Raw genomic sequence first — 19,328 nt, forward strand, 5'->3', positions numbered from 1 at the left:
AGATGGAGAGCCAAGGTTTAATTTATACAAAAGAGAAAGACCAAGGAACCACAAGTTACGCTATACTGTCCACTAACACCACCAGTTACTAAACAATCAGCTTATGCGATAACATTGAATCGTGGTTTGACCGTATTGTCCAATGGTCTTGCCAGTATCGTCATCGACATGCATGAACATCGGCCAACGTCCTTCACAGCTGATGCACTTTTTACGTTCGCCCTGACGAGTGTGTCATCATATTCCAACTCGTTTCTTTCGATCTAAACACACATCAACAATTATTTGATCCTTCTCAATTTCGAAAATAACGGGACTGGTTCGGATGTGCAGCGCTATGGGAATAGTTGTGTCCACCCGAATTCCTTTCGTTCTCAATTTGTAGGGATATAACAAGGAACTCCTTCTTTGCTGACCTGGATAGCCATGCCCTTGACAGACGTCGGCGGAGAGTTGTGCCATTTCTAGCTCTGTGGCTGGTATAGTGATTCAAAAGCTTCCGCTTTCAGAACTATGATTATTATGGTTGCATTGTTTGAGCATGCTTTCGAATTCACTGCATTTGTCGACCAGTTTTGGTCACCTGTTTCCTGGAGACCATCTTCGGGGCGAGCGTCTGTTTCGGACAACCTCGCCTCAAAATGAATGCGCTACAGGTTACGAGGTTTGGGAGAAGGAGGTACTGGCTAATTGGGAGAGAGCCAGACTCGAGTCAAGGCCAATGGAGGACACATTTCAGATTGAGAACACGAAAGCTCTTTTATCTTCTGCAGCGCTACGTTCATTTGATAGAGTGAGCCACAACTCACCTACCGTGGACTATTTCAGTGACGACGCGCTTTGCAATAGCGCTGTGCTTCCTGGCACACGCGGAAAACTACTCGGTAATGGCTGGATTGTTCCAGATCATCACCAGTACACTGGTCAGCATCGTGCATCAATTTGTAACAGCCTTTTTGGGACCAGTCACACGGGAAACTATTGTCTTTTCTGCCTACGGTGTGGCGACAGTGGAACCGCACATTGGGTCAATTTGGGGCATTGTCCAATGTTCCCTTCTGTTCGTGTTCAGTCGATGGAACGTTTACGAAAATACAGGAGAGTGCGGTGAGAAGGGATTCGCAGCTATCCTATTGATGGTATGCGTTGCCAGCAAAGGGCACTTCACGTTTGTGGATATCGGACCTGCAGGAAGCGTCTGTGATTCTGGAGTGTTCAATAACAGGCAACTGAAATCCAATGTCGTCAACAACATTATGGCTGAATGCGACGACGGGGATATGTGGTAATGCATTCGTTCGTCCGTATCTAATTGGTGACAGTGCATTTCCCCTCGTTACATGGTCCAACAGCTGTGCCTGGATTTCCACTTGTCACTGAAGGAAGTTTGGTGTTTGAGCCTGATTCTGCTGCATCCTGGTCTGGTGCTGGCTGATGATAGTCGATATGACTGTTTGGTGATTCTGCTGTGGCTCCTTCTGGGTGCTCGTGTTGGCAGTGACAATCGCCTCTGCTGCTGTTGCCTGTTCCAAACAGCACCCCCTTCTGCTCAACCTTCTTTTTCTTCTTTTTGAGCTGTTGCTGCTGAGGATGCTGCTGATGCTGCTGCTGTGTCTGTTGCACAAGCTGCCTGTTGTCAGGTTGCACGATCTCTAGAATGTCACCATCATCATCGTCATCGTGGTCGTCATCTTCGTCCGTAGCGTCCTTTACTGGTAGTTTTGTTGGGGTTGATCATGTCTTGCATGTCTTGCATGGCGTGTACAGCATAAATTATCATCAAGCATTCTAGTGTCATCATCACTATCCACTGTCAGTGCTAGCGGGATAGCTATTCTCACAGATGAAGGAACGGAAGCCAGGGGGACACTAACAGTGATGGACTGAAGCAGCTGCTGCTGGCACATGATGTTGATACAAAGTTTGAGTTTGTCTGGGACTGCGCTTAAGGTGTACTGACTGTCAGGCTGGCAATGTGGCCAGAGTAGTGGTGTGGAGTCAATACACTGCAGATGCTCCTATTCAGGAACACACTCGAACGCACTGTGCCATACCTGAAATTTGTTCATGTGGCAAAAGCAGTCTGCAAGTCGTAGGCACGATCTTGGCCAGGGTTTCCCAAAGGAGAACCGGTTTCCGTTTTTCCTCTACCTCTCGTAGTGACCGCAGGCCTTCGTTTTCAAATTGTTCACCTTGCTGTACATACTCACTGCCGTGAGCACAACATCCTTGATGCCGAGGTGCTGAACATAATCATTGAGTTTGGATGCGACTTGACGCTCTGCGACAGACCGCTTCAACATTTTACCACTTTTCGTCTGCTAGTATTCGCCCCAGAGCTCAATAAGCCGACACTCAAGATCGTCGGTGACGAGAACTTTCAGGCGTATTGGAAACTGCTGTGCAGAAAAATTCAGTTTCTGGAGTTGATTTCTCCTTGAAAGAACAATGTTGCGTTGTGCAGGGGTACCGCAGTTACGGAAACCGTTCCAGTCACTTTTATACTTTCGTGCCATATTACCCGGGTTGCCAAGGAGAATGGCCTGAAAAATGGTTTGTAACGCATTTTTTCAAGTGGTCCGAATACGCCCTGGAAGGCAACACCTAAAGAAAAATCCCCGTTTTCCTTTGCATGAACTTTCGAACATAACGAAACCGTCGGCGCAAGGAGAAGCCTCTCCGAAGGAAATGACAAGTTTTGAGGATACTCGTATTTTTGACTATTATCTACGTCAGTGCTTATCATGCATACAGGATATACATGCATGCATACACACACTTGAGAGGAATCAAAAAGGTTTTTTTATTTTTTATTTTACCAAAAAACACACACCATTTGACGGCACAAAGCAGCAAGGCAGCGATGAGGCATAAGGTAGCCAGTGCAGGCTAAATTATATTTTTTAAGGAAACCCTTCGAAAATGGCACCAATCGATTCAGCATGGCATTTTCATTCCTCCTGCAACGTTTCAGCTGATTTGGAGTCATGACAAGGACGCTATGGCGATTTGAAGATCGAAAAACTTCAGTTTTGTTTGTCAAGAAGAAAGGCCATGATCGCACACAAATCATACAACCCGTGTGGCACAATGATTTTTGAACGAAGTAGATCCGCGGACCCCGTGCTTCGCGCATGCACGCATGCATACTGCACAGTACAGAGGCTTTTTTGAACGCAGATATGTAGTGCTTCGTCTTCTTCGAAATTTCTTCCAAATGCGTGGTGCTGGTGTTGTTCTCAGCTTCGTCAAGGCAGAATGCAGCTGCATGTGATGCTCCTGTGTGTTCATGAATGTTCTCTTTTTCGCGTCTCGCCATTGTAGCGTGCAGACTCAGCTCGACTGGAGAAGATTGAGGAGACTTTGCTTTGATCCACATGGAAAATTGATGAAATTTGGTAATTATCGTCGGGCGCTAATAAGCGCTGGGGAGCATGGGGCTATAACTTCGTAGCAGTCATCCCTACCATGACAGGCATCGACTGGTATACCGGTATGTTCCATTCTATTCCCAGCCACTACGGGTCGTCTGCGAAGCTTTCTTCTTCGGCGATTCTCGGACAGATCGTACGTCTTCGCACTGTATCTCTCGTCTCCCTCAACGGATCAAAACACGGTTTTCGCCAGGACTAACAAAAAACCCCAGATTTCGCGGCGGCAACATCTTCGAGTAGGGAAAAGCTAGCAGCTAACTAGGAATAACCAACAAACACGTGTAATACTCAGTGTGATTTGCGACAGCTGCCATTGTGCCGTCGCACCATGCATGTACCATGCACGGGAATGGAACACGGATGAGTCGTTTTATTACGACAGCCTGCACTGGCTACATATGGAATGGCAGGAGTGGGGGAGAGCCAGGGGCAGCTTGACCGACCATAGGGTCTCGGCTTCATTGTAATCCAAGCGCTCCGCAAAAACAAAAGATTACAGAAAATACGCAGGGGGGGGGGGGTAGATAACTGGGGATTACGGGGAAAAGTATGCACAGTAAAAAGTTATCAGAGAGTCAACGAAGTGAATGGAGGAGGGAACAGAGTTAGAGCTTTTTTTCTACTTTTTTCTTTGATTCATAGCCTGTCCGTTGCCCACCCCCAGCTGGTAAGGCGCAGGTGGGCGTTTACCTTTTCTTTGAACGTCTGCAGTCCTTTCCTTGTTGGCTGGTTCAGCAGAACGCACTGCGGGAGCTGGTTCCAGACCTCCACAACAGCGTTGGGGAAGGACCGAATGACATCATTCCGTGCTCTGGGCGGAAGAGTGGAAGTGAGCTGAAACTGGTGTGAGGGATGCTTTTGTGTGCGTCGGCTATGGCGTGATGTGTAGGTCGCTCGGGGTGGAAGAAGGGTGAGAAGCATGTCTCGGGCAGTTGAAAAGTGGAGCTTGCACAGAAAGCAGAGTGCTCCGACCATTCTGCGGATGTCCAAGCTAGGGAGGTAGGCTCCATCACCGATTAGTTGAAGGCCACGGCGTTGGATGGCAGTGAGGCGAGCCAGAGTGGTGGGTGCAGCGCTCATCCACACGAGCATGCCGTACTCTAAAACAGGGCGGACAAAGCCCTTGTAGATCACTCCACGGCACCTGGAGTCCAGCACTCGCGAGGCTTTCCGGAGGAAGCCGAGACGCTGCGAGCCTCGAATAGCCAATTGCCTGATATGAGCTGTGAAGGACAGGTGTTGGTCAAACAGCACACAAAGCATCTTCAGCTGGTCGACTTCCGAAACAACTGTGCCCTGGAATACAATCGGTGGGACGACGACTGTGTTGCGATGGTGAGAAATCAGGAGAGACTGAGACTTCGTAGGTTCAAACCTAATGTGCCAGGCCATTCCCCAGTTTTGCTGTAACTCTGAGTTTCACGGTTTTAACCGATCATCAGACAGCAGCAGAAACGCGTTTGATTCCTCTCAAGTGTGTGCACTAGGCTCTGCACCTTGGTGTATTGAGCACTCCCACGAGCAACCGCAACAACAGCAGAAACGCTTTTGATTCCTCTCAAGTTTGGGCTCTAAGCTCATCACCTCAGTGTATTGAGCACTCTCACGAGCAACCACAACTCCCTCCGAGTTTGCATGCATACATGTAAAACAAATTGATTCTTGAAACGGAATAACTAATCCACTGTCACTACCGGAGCTACAACCAGGGACCTGAATCCAATGCTGCCCAACAACCGACGAAGTACATGTTCGGTAGTCATCATCACAACAGAGCCTGAGGCGTATTAATTTGTTGCATTACACCAAGCTGGTGAGAATCGTACTATAAGTCAAATCCGCAATAGCCAATTGCAAAACAGGAAAGCCCAAAGCTTGCTAATAAGATAAATTTATGGGAGTCTGTTACTTCCGTTCCCATGAAGCATGACACGAGAACCAGCTGCGTGCATCTGGCAAATTTTCAAGTTACAGAGTGGGTAGCCTATCGTGCACTTCCAGTGAAGAAAAGACGGTGTTCACCACTTGTCGCGCACCTGGCTACAACATACATGGTACGTGATCCATGCCCTATTTCTCACGGCGAAATCAAAGAAAATTTGGAAATCCGTCTTGTGTATACGCAGGCTACACTGGTCTCTTCTTCTAACGTTTAATCTTATATTTCCACACAAGAAGGACTGTTAATGACCTGAGGAGGACTGTCGTGGTGCCGGTGCCTGCCAGCAAGAAACTGTATTCTGCCCAAGTACTGTGCTCAAACTGGTGACACGCGTGAGCTGATCTATGCCTGTGTAGAGTTGGGAACCAAGGTGATCTAGCAGACATCTGAATGGTGAGTTCATTACAGAGTATGTCGGCTGAGAACTTCACACCCCATCACTACTCCTTCATAAATGGGCCCTTCATTGTGTCGTCTTCCCTTCGATTTGTTTGCGTTGTATAATAAGAAAAACAAAAACACTTCATAATAATTATTGTTCTAAGTTGTTGAAGGCTTGAGGGCGGGGTTCATCAATTTGAGTTAAACTTCATTTTCAAAATTTCTAATCCATGCATTCCAAATGGTTTGCTATCACGGTTGTGGTTCGATTTTTCTGGGTATAATGGTCTCTAATTAGACCGAAAAACTCACTCCTTTATTCACTGCATTGTCTGGAGATACGTGGATTTCGTGGAAGATATTAATTCCGCAACCCAAAAATAATAGTTTGGGTGAGACTCGGCTGGAGGCAAAGTTGGCAGTATCATTTCCTTGGAGACACGAATGCAATCATTCTTAGAAGTAGGACACACTTCATAATTCACTCTCTTGAACATTTTAAAAGTTTTGACTGATATACTTCGAAGTACTTTCATTCCTTATAAAAAAATTAAAAAAAGTAAATTATCGTTTCCGTTCCCGAAGGGAACTCACGACGGCCGCTAACAACCGATAAACCCTAGCGACAGACGCAGCGCCTAACGGTGGGGGTGAGTGGATAAGTCTCACAACCCACTGGCACAAGTGCCGAAAACGACCCCATTAGCTGCATCCATGTACCCCTTGTGCCTGGCCACAAGTTCCCAATTCACTGTGGGTTGCAGCACGGCTGGAAAAACCGCTCCCAGGTACCTCTCGTATCTCAATCATGGTCTTTGACCAACCCACTGTGCCTGCCTGGTATGATCAGGTGAAATACAGGCAAAATCTAATCAAAAAGGACAATGTCATAAATCATGGGGAGAAGTGATAGAGACAGCGCAAGCTTGTTACATCTGTTTATCATAAGCCTACGTTCACTAGCTCGTACATTGTATGGGACTCGTTTTCTGCGACTTTGTATAAGATCAATTTGTTACGTTACTTGGTTGACATTACCCGCTTTGATTCGTCGTCAACGTTGGAGCAGGATTTGGAGAAGTTACGTGCACTGTTTCGTCTCAATGGATACCCCACTTCGGTTATTGTGAAGTATGTAACTGTGGCTGTCCCAAATAAGAAGATAGATGAAGCTTCTACTAATCCAGTTTATCCATATGTACCGTGGAAGGACGAGTCAGTGTCACATATGGTTGAGCGTCGCGTAAAATCAGCCGTTACGTCAAATTATTAAAATGTGCACATTCGTTTCATCTACTCCACGGTACGTACGTTCACGTTGAAGAAGGACGTCTTACCTTCAGGTCATATAGTGACTTATCCTTTCGAGCCTCGGTATTGTGATAGCCGATAATGTAGGTAGGATCTTTCAACATCTAGACGCGCGCATAAGACAACACACACCGCTGCACATCATACCTGAACCCGCACGTACCGGGCGACTTGGGAGGGAACGCACGCAAGCGTAAGAGTCATCCTGGAACGAGATGGTCCAACACAGCGGGATTGATCCCAAAGAACATCTCGCAACCAACTACTTCCTCCGTTAACAAAAACTTCGTGATGGAATTTTGAGGGGCTGATTTGGGCACAAACTGGCGTGAAATGAGTCACAATCACTTTCTTGGCCTTCACTGGCATGCCATGACAGAGGTACGATGCAAGGAAAGCGACCTTTTACAACAAGCCGAGCGGAATCGATGGTTGCGCTGTGGAAACATAGGTGATGACAGTCATGGCGAGCGAAACTGAAATGCCACTTCTCCGAGGGGATATTGCGATGCTTGGCCTCTCTACCACTTTGGCACTAAGTACGTTGGAAAGTGATAGAGAGCGATAAAACGGAGCAGCGAGCCCACACAATGAGCGAGTGAACAAGGAGCTGCTCCGATCGCACGGCTCAATGAAAACAATTATGAACTGAAGTAACACGTTAGTTCCTGTTCCACCTGCGCAAAGTCCAGATTCGAATGCTGATGACCATGCATTCTTTCGGAAGTCTGCAGTCAGATGCGCGTCTCGTGGCTAAAGAAAGTCGCCTGGACTTGCTAGCCGCTGCCGTTCAGTGCTGGTATCCATTAGAGAAATTGGAATCAGTTTAGCTGTGCCTTTACTCCTCGTTTCGCGGAGTTCTGGAGAGCGAAGATGAAACCAGGGAGTTGTAAAATAATTTTCACGACTCCCTGGTGGAAACGAGTAATCGCCATCGCGGCGGATCACGCAGCTTGAAAGCAAACTTACTTGAACGGTGGCGACATCAAGCGGAGTGTGATCAAAGCAGCCGAGGCAAGGCTGAAACGAGCTGCACAAACGACTCGAGAGAGATGACGACTCGCGTACAGCAGATGACGACTCGCGTGCAGCAGATGACGACTGCGACGCAGGTCAAAAATGAATCGAGCGAAAGCAACGCAAACTGAATTCTCTGCTCATTCTGCCAACATTTCTCTTGTAAAAGCGCTGTGCATAGGCTGAATCACCGTCGTCCAGTAATTTGCAGGCGATACCAACTGTTCTTGACCTGTTCTAAGCGTTTTCATATCCATCAAAATCCATCACGAAGTTTTTGTTAACGGAGGAAGTATTCATGTGAATAAAGCCAATGAATCATCATGGGAAGTGTCCACTGACCTCAAGCTTTGAAGACCGCCAAAGAAGCCACCTGAAAGACCCACTCACGTACTGGCAAAGAAGTCAACTGAAACGAGAAAGATGACGAGATTAGCAACGGCGGCACAGGCGGCATGCAGAGCACGGCGCATCCAGCGCACGGCGGCATCCAGGGCACGGCGGAGTCAACAACTAAGCCTAAGTAGACTACGCGTTTGGTGTCGGACTTGTCCGCTGTTCATTCTGATTGTTCTGATGTTAGTTTTGAGGGGTACGATTCGTCCATTGCTTGTCATTTGTTAGAGCATCCTGAATGTTGCAGCGTGTACTCAGATGATTGATTGTTTTGCACACGTGTATGCAATGCGGGGTTTTTGACTGCTTTAAATGCTGTTGATATTCACACCAAGAAACCCAACTTATGTAGACAGAAGCAGATCTGATTCACGCTTAGACTGTCAGGTAGGTCATCAACAACTCGTTAGTTTTTGTCCATTTGTCGGCCGTTTTTGCTGCACCGCACGTGGCTTTTTTTTGGTTTAAATACACTTGCACCTTTTCCCCATTACTTTCTATGCGTATAGGTCACGCATTGGACGCTGTTGTGTTGGCTCTTATTCCTTGGGCTGTTTCTATCACCTCCTCTCTGCTGTATTTAATCCATTGTTCATGTTCTTTTGACTTTCCTGGTATAACACCTGATGATAAGGCATGAAAGTATACTAGTGAAAACCTTTAACATTTTCAAAAGCCTAAAGCGTTCCCTACTTCGACTTCTACTTCTTAGTACTCAATGTGCGGACAGCATGCTGTTTCGTTCTTTGTGAACTCATCAGCGCAGCACAGAGGGTTCGGCCTCACTTCCTCTGTGCTGCGCCGATGAGTTCACAAATAACGAAACAGCATAATGTCCACAGATTGAGCATACTCAATCTAAGTATGTATAATTTAGGTGAGATGTAAATTTATACAAAGAAAAAGACCAAGGACCTAAAAGTTACACTATACTGTCCACTAACACCACCAGTTACTAAACAATCAGCTCGTCAGTACCGTCGCTCAGTGTCGTGCAATGTTATCGGATGAGCTGATTGTTTAGTAACTGGTGGTGTTAGTGGACAGTATAGCGTAACTTGTAGGTCTTTGGTTTTTCTCTTTTGAATGAATTAAACCTTGGCTCTCCATCTGAGTCCATAAGATACAAATGTTTTGAATTTCCTAGACTAGCATTAACCTCGTGTCACTTCTAAGTCGTTTAATAATCCCCGTCCAAGCACTACCTTTGATGGGATTGGAGACTAAAAAAGTTGTAACTGGCCACCGATGATCCATATAACCATTCATCCTTTGAAGGATAATTCCCGATTTTAGCAGTTACGAACAGAATAACAATTATTATATGTTCCATTCCTGTCTCTCTTTTGTTCCATATTTTTATCATTTGTGCATAATCTCTATCCCGACTGCGCTACACAGAGAAATGGCCAACTTGCTTTGCATACTAAAATTGTCTTCAGTGCTGATCATCTGTGTTGGATCCTTTGCAGAAGGAGTCAAGTATGTCAGTAAGTGCGATTAGTCTAGCTTACGACACTAAGTCTTGTCTATGTTATATTAACGAACCTAACAATTCTGACGTTACTGTAGTTAAGGGTTCGACTGTACACGGACTAAATGAATAACATGATTCCAAATTGAAATATGCTAGATTTGTGAAGGATGATGGGGACTTTCCATCTTACCCGGTGATCGGGTCTCCATAGTCGGAAATATTATTGTCGATGATAGAAGAGCACGGAAAGAAGAGCTGGGAAAGTTTCAGCACGTTTCAGCACGTCGTATTGAAAATCTACCAAATTGGTAATTAAGATCGAGGGTAAAGAGAGGGGCCATTAGGGGCCATTAGCACTCCGTGAAACGTCGACGGGATCCAGTTTGTTTGTTTGTATTTATTCTGATTCGCAAATTCAAACTGGCATAGAACCCAATAACATGAAATTCATCCAAGAGCATTTGAAACACGGCGTGATGGAGGATTAGCTTCTCCCGTTCACTACTCGTCTACAGGAGTCAGATGCTTTTAAATTTCAAACTGCTTTGTGGTTTATTTCCTTGCACCGTTTTTTGCGAATTTTGTCCAAAGGAACAATTCGCAGCCTAACTGACTTTTACCCGAATGAAAATGAAAGAAACACCATGAGACCAAATCGCCTGGGGAAGGGGTGGTATGGTCGTGAAGACCATATCACACATTTCTGCGGTAGACTTCACAATGGGGCCAGTCAGTTGAGAACATTTGAAATACGTGATGTCATTTTTACGTTTTGCACCAGTCGGAAAGAAAACAAGCAAGGTGGTCTTGAACTAGTCTATTTACTGTTCAATGGGATTGCTTGCTATTTGCCACGTTTCGCAATCAAACTACATTGTATATTATTCCAACAGTAGTGCATGAAGCATTTCGAAAAATGATAATGTAACAAACACGAATAGAAAGAAAAAGGACCTAGGAGGAAAGAGGAAGGTTGTGTGGTGTGTTTCTTTTCGTCGTTGATTCGTAATTTGACTGCATTGGCCCGTGGTCTTGCCAGGATCGTCATCGACATGCATGTACATCCGCAAACGCCCTTCACAGCTGAGATTTTCAGTTCTTGGTTGCGCTCGCCTTCGGGCACTGTGTTACCATGATATTTAGGAGCTTCAGAACAGAAAAACAAGGACAATCAAGGACGTTTGCTGCGACTTGAAGTTTCGTGCTCTCACAATCATCAGGCAAAGGGCAGGTGGGGGGGGGGGGGGTGTAATTTAGAAGCTTCCAAATTGGAAGGCTGTTGGAGTGCGCATCGAAGTTGAGTTGTAACTGAAAGCCAGTTAGGCCGTGTTGTGTCCCGCTCAAGGCAGACCAACTCTTCGAAAGACGAGAATGAATCATCAGTAAAACGCAATGGCTTTTAATGGGAAGCTGGCTGCAAAGGCGGCTTGAAAGGTGACATGTGAATGTGTTATGCGCACGGCGCCAGAGGTACAGCAGTGCAGGGCCTAGGGTGCGAACAGTAGCACTAGCAGCCTGAGTGCCAAGACCCATGCAGGGAAAGGTGCTATAGTATCACCACACGCTTCCTCGGCTTAAGTGCGACTTGGGAGCACTAACACAAAGAAAATCCTGAAACTGAAATTTAAAAAATCACAGCGTAGCGCACAAGCAACAAGGAAAAAGCAAGAGAAGCATGCCCAGTCAATTTATGCACGTGGCCGGAGGAACCGTCTGTTCCGCCAGAAGCTGGACCCCGTCAACATCTGCACCGTGTAGCTCCGTCCTCTTCTCGTGCATTTTGTGACCGTTCCTTCCATATCCCAGCGTTTTGAAGACTGGTTCTGGATCCATACCTTATCGCCTACATGCAGAGGCGGCAGAGGTTTGCCAAGCTGGGACCCCGTCAACATCTGCACCGTGTAGCTCCGTCCTCTTCTCGTGCATTTTGTGACCGTTCCTTCCATATCCCAGCGTTTTGAAGACTGGTTCTGGATCCATACCTTATCGCCTACATGCAGAGGCGGCAGAGGTTTGCCAAGCTGGGATGAGACCTGCTGGGGAGCGCTGCGGCTGTGGGCAGCGTACTGCTGCAGATTTGCAGGAAGTGTGGGAACCTTGGTCCTCGTTGGCCTTCCAAACAGCAGCTGGGCCGGGCTTGCTCCTCCTGCACCCGGCGTGTTACGCCACTCCAGCAACCCTTCTCTGAGCAGCCTTGTCCACCGGAAAGCCGTTCGTTACGGCGTTCAGCAGCTTGAGGTATTCCGGGTCCGTTGAGCCCTCCGCCCGCACCTTCGTAATGCCAAGGTCGGGGAAGACTGTATGGCCTGTTTCCTCGTCCTCTTGCGACAGCTGACGGAGAACACAGTAGCAGTGCTCGATTTTTTCCTCACCAGCTTCATCGCCAGGGTCTGGTGCACTTACTGGGTGTCTTGACAGGCAATCTGCGACCTGGTGATCGGCACCCGGTCTCCACTGAGCCATGAACCGAAAAGGCGTCAGCTTCTCCCTTAGTCGCACGATTCGTGGACACGTCAACTCATTCAGCGTCTTAGCATTCAGGATAGGAATGAGCGGCTTGTGATCAACTAGCAGCTCGAAATCAGCGCTAGCCAGGAGCAGTCTAGCCTTGTGGACTGCCCAGACTACCGCCAGCAGTTCAATCTCCGTTGCAGAGTACCTGACCTCGGTCTCAGTGACGTGCCGTGAAGCAAATTGCACTAGACGCCACCGCCCGTCCACTTGCTGCTGCCACAGTGCCATGCCGAGACCGTTTGACTGCGAGGCGTCTGTCTCGAGACGAAGCGTCTGTGCAGGGTTGAAGGTAGCCAACACTCGAGGGCTTACCAGCTCCTCTAGTATAGCTGTAAATGCCTGCTGCTGCGGATCCTCCCAGATAAACTCATTCTTTGGAGAGAGCAGAGAGCGGATCGGGGATTGTAGCTCTGCTAGTCGCGGCGTGAACACGTCGAACTGCTGCACGAGTCCACAGAAGGATCGGATATCAGTACGGTTGATAGGGGTTGGAAAGATGTATAGATCCTCCACCAAGCTACGTTCAGGATTGTAGCCGTCCTGCGTCACCACGAATCCGCAGTAAGATGCTCTGGGTACCGCAAAGACGAATTTGCGGCGGTTCGTTGTGATTTGGTTCTCCGAGCAAAGCTTGAGCACATTGCGACCCCTCTGGGTGTGCGCCTCAAGCTCAGTGTCGTACACGATGACATTCTCTACCACTTTCTGAAGATTCGAAAACCCGGCGAACACTTCGTCTCCTCTCCGGTTGTGTTCGTCACCTGCCGACACCAAGCCCGTGACGTTCCGCTTGAAACGGTAGGCACCCCATGGCGTCATGAACATTGTGAGCCTGGTGCTATCCTCGTCGAGGGGTACCTGCCAGTAGCCATGGCAAGAATGTAGGGAGGTGAAGTACTGCATCCCCATTGTGATCGACGCGATGACTTCCCGAGGTACTCGGGTTGGGTATGCCGGCCTCTTGACCCATTTATTTAGACCCGTAAGGTCCACCGCGATGCGCGGCTTACTGGAATTCTTCTTAGGGACCACCACCAGTGGGTGGCAACAAGTGTATGCTTCGCCGACAGGCACCTTCTCACTGACGCCCTTGCCCACCATGTCGGAATGGGATGGAGCGAGCGCGATACAGGCGGCATGGCGACGCGCCGTTGATGAGCTCGATGCGCATTGGCTCACCGCTCATGGGCTTGAGCGGGGTATCACATTACACTTCTGGAAACTCTTCCAGCAAGGTACGTCAGATTTCCTCAGCCGCCGTCGACGCAGTACCTACTGACGTGTCTGCGACTTAGGATGCTTGCTTCCGAGTGATGGAGATGTTTCCCACGCTTTGTGCCCTTAGACGGGAGTGAGGCCATCCATTCTCGAGAAGCCGCAACTTCATGCACGTGTCCTTGCTGAGCAGAGGTGTCTTCAGCTGCCGGAATACGTGCAGGGTCGACACAGCGGTAGTGTCGCTCAAAGACAACTTAGCCTCGAGCTTGCCCAAACAATCCAAAGCTGTACCGTTAGCTGCCTTGACATCAGCTGTGTCCGGCACTAGATTCATCCTGAGGCTTGGGTCGATACCATCCAGGTCGGTAAGACTGATGGCGTCCACATCCGCGCCCGCGTCCGGCAGCCACCCGATAGCGCATGACGATCCTCCCTGGATCGCGACGCCAACCGTCACCAGCTTGTTCCTAAAAGGACCAGCCTGGTTGACAAACAGCGAGTCGACAGACGTCGTTCCTGGTGAGGGCGAGGTCCGCTGAGGACAAACCCTAGCAAAGTGACCCACCTTGAGGCACAAGCGGCATGTCTGGTTATAGGCATTGCATTGGCCCTTGGGGTGAGTCTCCCCACAAAACCTGCACGTTCCTACGTCCGACTTCAGCGTCTTAGCCTGCGCCTGCTGACGCTTGTAAGTGGACTTCGTTGCCGCCGCCAACGTCTGGTCGGGCAGCTGCTCACCGAGGCCAGATTCCGTATCGGTAGAGGATTCTTATGCAGAGCATATCTGCATGACCCGATCGAGCGATAACTCACTGGCATACTCTTCTTCCAGCACCCGTCGTTGCATCGCTCGATCCCTTACGCCACAGACGAGCCTGTCGCGGAGCCGGTTTTCCCCGAATTTGGGCCTCATGGCCGCACAGTGACCCACATCTGCCGCACTGCAGACTATCTGGGTCGCTGCACGCATCATGCAGCTGAGATAGACCCGAGAAGTACTGGCTGATGCTCTCACCTTGTCTCTGGCTCCTGCCATGGAAGGCCTGGCGGTCGAGTAACGGGTTTCTTCGTTTTCTCAGGAAAGCTTCCAGCTTCTGAATGGCAACCCGCTCATCATCGCCGTCGGTTATGGGACCTACGCCCGCCTGCAACAGCCGCACCCAACCGTCGTTGAGAGCTGTACGGAGAACTGCATGCTGCGTAACTGTACCTGCGTTTCTGCATAGCCCGGTCAACGACACGTAGTCGGACCACTTGACTTTCCACTCGAGGAAACCAGCTAGGTCCACCGAGTCTGGACTGGGCAATTGGGGTATTTCCGCTCTCCGGGCCCACGGCCCTGCCTCTGGCTGTCTTGAGGTGGACTGTGGCGGGCCACTGCCGGCAGGCTGGCTTGACTGCGCCATTGTGAGCCTAAGCAGAATCTGCTGCTGCTGGCTGAGGGATTGGACGATAGACTGCAGCAGGCTTCCTTCTTCTTGGATCCCTGGCTGCATCCGCTCTGTCAACCCGTCGTTGGGTGCTGCTGCTTCCTCAGCCTTGGCCTTGACAGAGGTTTGTGTCTTTCGCTGCGCCATGTTGTGTCCTGCTCAAGGCAGACCAACTCTTCGAAAGATGAGAATGAATCATCAGTAAAACGAAATGGCTTTTAAAGGGAAGCTGGCTGCAAAGGCGGCTTGAAAGGTGACATGTGAATGTGTTATGCGCAAGGCGCCAGACGTACAGCAGTGCAGGGCCTAGGGTGCGAACAGTAGCACTAGCAGCCTGAGTGCCAAGACCCATGCAGGGAAAGGTGCTATAATATCACCACAGGCCGGTATTATACTTCGCGTTTATACTTCAAGTTTCGTTTGATCAGATTCTGACGGTTGGCAATCATTTCAGGTCACGCGATCCAAATGCCAACTATGTGGTGAGCACATCCTAACTAGGGCTTTCGAGGGCAGGTCATTGTTTTCGTGACCTCTACCATGAGACGTGAACTCATTGCGCCCATCTATCTGAACGTTCCTTTGGTCAGTTTGCTTTTGAAATTAGCTCCAGTTGTGACCGTCAGCATGCGATCAAGAAACTAGACAAAAGAATTACTTTTTTGAGGTAGAAGCCTTTAGCCTGTCACCTAAGTGCCCTGCTATCGCACTTTCTGACTGCCCTTTATCTTGTTACAGTCGTGGATAGTTAATTGCTTCATAACTCAATTCCATGCGTTTTTCTTCTACATGTGTTACAAAGAAAATCTCGGAAGTACGTTCTTTCAGATTCTGTGAAGGTGATCTGGGAAAGATGACCACAAGGCGAAACAAGCGCCACAATTGTCCTGCCAATCTATCATACAAGTAATGGATTGTTTCTGAACGTTCGAACTCTTTTGCGAATTGTCTGTATATGTGAAAATAATTTACCAATGGTGTGTAGTTTTCGACTACAGCACGTGGTTCTCGGCTGTAGTTTATAAGTAGAATTGTACTTCAAAAGTACTATCATGTGTACTCATGCTATGTCGCTTTCCCTCTCTATATCGTCAGCTGGTACTAGTATGATTAAGTAGATAAACCTTGTTTTTGTTTACTATAGCGTTCATAGTTTGACAGCAGCATGAAACAAGGTGTCCGTTTCATCCTGCCGTCAAACTATCGTATGATTGATGTATTCATCCGTTTCCAGGTTTATTTGTTGAAGTAAATAGTTTACATTTTGTGTGTGTTTTGGACTGCCTTGGTATTCTTGCTGCCTTTTCTGAAGCTGCACGCGCGTGCGCACCTCATTGGCCTTACTCGTTCCTCATTTCTTTTGGTCATCAAATGTTGGCTTATTCGAAGACTAGCCAAGCAAGCTTGGTGAAGTCAACGCGTAATTCAGTACAAGCGTAAAATAATAACCACTGGTTTGAGGGAAAGACACAATCGGGAAAAGTCTTTAGGAAAAAATTGACCGTCACTATCAGGACTCGAACTAGGGACCCTCGCTTGTAGCCAGCGATGCTCTAACCACTGAGCTATGGTGTAGTCGTCATCCCAGCAGAGACAGTTCAACATTTTCTTCATACTTCGTAACTCACACTTCCTGCGAATCCACACAGGCGGGTGGGCCACAGCCCTCACTGTAACCCACACACTTCACGTACAAACTAGCACGCGGGGAGCCCCGAGTCATTAGATATTCAATGGTTTGAGGGAAAGACACAAACGGGAAAAGTCGGATGAAAAATCTGATTGTCACCACCAACGAGAATGTCTCGTCATTCAGAACGGACGTATAACTTAAAGCTAAATTACTTTCTCACTGGGTTATGTTCTATTCATTCAGCTGAATTCAACTGCAACACTACCAATGGTGAATTCTTAGTCAGCCACAGCTCATGGTCTGCTGCGAACTCTACTGCAGCCAGCGCCGAGTGCTCAACAACTGTACCGACGTTTAAGTTGATTTCTACTGTAGACATCGATGAGTGTTTCCATGACTACCGCACACACATGGAACTATTGCTGGGAAGAAAGGTGACTGCCTACCTAACAACTGGATGTTACCCTGCCACTTCAACCTGTGATGCTCAATCCGTGACTATATGCAAAGATAACAACACACTAGGTAATGGGATGCTGGGGAGTTAGGTGAAATCATATGGACACCTTTGATTTATCAATTTTCTCTTATCACCTTAGGCCAGAACCATCAGAGGATAGTCAGTTAGAGATTTGTCTAAAATTGAAATATTTGGAATTGACATGAAGTTGGAAAAGCATCGATTGCTAGACTTTTCAAAATAATAAAATATGTCGATATTCTAGGTTTATCATGGAGATGTAGAAATTGTGCTTCTCCATACGTAGCATGTGGGCAATACATAACCATCGAACCTGCCCGGCTGTTTCGCGCTAGGGAGCGTTATTTCAGATTGGATTTCTGCTCCGTTCGTCATCGGAATTTACGGAACCAAAGATGAACCATGAAAGAACCAATGTTAAGTTGGCAACCAGTGCCACAAAATACATACGAAGGTGTCTAATATTGACGAACTTGAACTTGAACTGTTTGTATCCATCAGATTCGAGCCCCCTAAATCTCACCAGCTTTTGGTGACTACAAAAGCCACACGCCCTGCTGTCCCTGATATTAAGTTTGGAAGCGTCGCTCAGGCCGCTCAACAAGTAAGGAGATAGTAAAGACAAGACAAATCGAGCGAAGGGGCACGGAGCACAGGGGTTGAAAATAGAAAAGAACAGAAGGCAAAGGAGATGGAAGAAATATCAGATTGTTCGTTTCAATGGACCGTATGCGTGTTAAAACAAAATGGCGTCACGATTTATTGAAAGCGGTATAGTTGGTGGTACGAGTGTTCAAACCCATTTGAACTTCATACTGTTCGTCTTCTTTTTGACATGCTCTCTTTCCATCGTCCTTAGCTTTTGTTTGTTGAGAGCTGTTTTGGCTTTCTCCTATACCTCTGGGGGATGCCAAGTGATGGTTTTGAGAGGCTGGTGATGGCTGTGAGCGAGCGTTTGGCGATGGGCGTCGTCCTCGCTATAGCTATGAAAATACTAGTCACTGCGCACCTGGCAGATATTACAACACGTCGGAGCGTCCAGGAGCAAAGGAATCTTGGGTTTTCACTGGAATCTAGTTCCTCCAGCATCGTGTAGCCCACCGTCGGTGAATGGCGGTCCATAAAGGTCGAACCTAGTCTTCTGCAGCATCTCGCAGTCCTGCGAGGCACACTGAATACGCCTGTCATGTATTCTACAAATAAAAATCACGAAGTAGTGGACTTTATAGTGATGAGTCTATCCTGTATGCTGCCAAAGACGCAGGAAATGTGACTGGTGTCCGTACACTGGACGCCAATATCATCCCAGTCTTCTCCTGCAGGATCTGTTTGACATTGACATACCGGTATGCAGTGGGTCGACATTGGCCTGGTTTGGCAGCTATCTGCCTGGGTGGATGTAGCAGGTTTGCATTGGCGCGTCGTCCAGTCCGACATTTTCCTGTAACTGGGGAGTACCAGCAGGGTTTGAGAGGTTGCTCGTGCTGTGAACACATCTCTACTGCCTTTCTCGTCCTGGAAGTGCCGTCTCGCCGCTTCCTTGCTCTACAGTCACGACGTTATTTCGCTTTGTTTCGTGATGCAGCTCAAAACCTGCCCAAACAACTGTGAGCTCGCAACATGGTATGGACAAATTGCACCACTCATGCTGGTTAATTAAAACCGGGATAGTCGAGTAAGCGAGTTCACTCCCTGGGCCATGGCAAGATCTGTTCAGCGCGGCCTATTCCAACCTCCAAGTGCATAGTCACCGATCAATCCATGCAATGGTGGTTGACCTACAAAGAGCCAAGGTCTATGAGTACTACTATTGGATGCTGTCTACATGCAGTCAAAAAAATCAAAGTACCTCAGTATGCCCCAGAATAGGGCATGTGCATCTATAGCATGACACGACAGGGGTTCTGGCGGCACCTGTCGAACAAGCAGTAGCGACTAGTGCCAGCTACATATTGGAGGCTAGCCGCTACAGTCTGTCACTGGAGATAACTATTATGTTCACTGTTTAGACTGAGCACGATCAATGATGCCCAATCAATCTGCCCAATGTGTGTTCTGTTCCACCTAATTATAACGTCCCATCGCATCAACCCT

The 19,328-nt window shown here is 48.0% G+C and overlaps 1 long non-coding RNA gene across 1 annotated transcript; it reads left to right on the forward strand.

Moving 5' to 3' along the window:
* The first annotated feature begins 5,614 nt into the window (after positions 1 to 5,614).
* On the forward strand, positions 5,615 to 17,061 carry LOC135818858 (uncharacterized). Its single transcript, XR_010553789.1, has 3 exons — positions 5,615 to 5,769; positions 9,883 to 9,971; positions 16,997 to 17,061. It is a non-coding gene; the product is annotated as an uncharacterized LOC135818858 (long non-coding RNA).
* Positions 17,062 to 19,328: the final 2,267 nt, after the last annotated feature.

This window comes from Sycon ciliatum, chromosome 6, assembly GCF_964019385.1.
Source record: "Sycon ciliatum chromosome 6, ocSycCili1.1, whole genome shotgun sequence".
NCBI lineage: Eukaryota > Metazoa > Porifera > Calcarea > Leucosolenida > Sycettidae > Sycon > Sycon ciliatum.